The following is an 838-nucleotide window of genomic DNA, read 5'->3' on the forward strand; positions in this document are numbered from 1 at the left end:
TATTTCTCCCCACTTTTTGGAGTACAGACGGTTTCCCTGGGAGGTCCCGAACTACAGAAGAGGAAAGGGTGAGACAGGAGGGAGGGACTTGGTGACAGCATCCCTGCGGATGTGCTCCTGAATCCTCAGCTTTACAGAGAGATCCTTTAGGGCAGCGGTTCTCAATCCTGTGGGTCGCGACCCCTTTGGAGGCAGAACGACCCTTTCACAGGGGTCGCCTAGGTCCATCGGAAAACACATAGATAATTACATATTGTTTCTGTGGTTAATCACTATGCTTTAATGATGTTCCATTTGTAACAATGAAATTGGGGGTCACCACAACATGAGGAACGGTATTACAGGGTCGTGGTGTTAGGAAGGTTGAGAACCACTGGTAGGAAGTGTGGCGTGTGTGCACTTCCATATAGAAGCTTAAAGCAGCCCTTGGTCAGCCCTATGGTCTTAGGTCAGAGCCCGCTGTGCCCCCATCCATCACCTGCCTGACAAGGTGCCCGCTTTGCAAAGGTGCGTCTGAAGGGGCGTGTGGGCAGGTGGTGCTGCCTCTCACCTCTGTCAGCGGGAGTGCGGGAGCCGCTCCCTACAAAGCTGTGTAAGTCTGGACGCCCAGGCCAGCGGCCCAGCCTGGAGCGGTCCTGCGGAGAGGCTGCCCACCGCAGACGGGTCGAGCTGGGCACCGAAGCTGGTAGAAGGCCCTGGGGGATTCCGGCTGGCTCCTTCCCGCCCCAGAGCGCCAGGTAGGCTGGGGCCTGCACGGAGGTGGCCCTGCCCCGGGCCTCAGGCCAGACTCTCCCTCCTTGCTCAGGAGAGCTGCGGGTTCGCACCCACCCGGGAAGGA

This window comes from Myotis davidii, unplaced genomic scaffold (assembly GCF_000327345.1).
Source record: "Myotis davidii unplaced genomic scaffold, ASM32734v1 scaffold1364, whole genome shotgun sequence".
NCBI lineage: Eukaryota > Metazoa > Chordata > Mammalia > Chiroptera > Vespertilionidae > Myotis > Myotis davidii.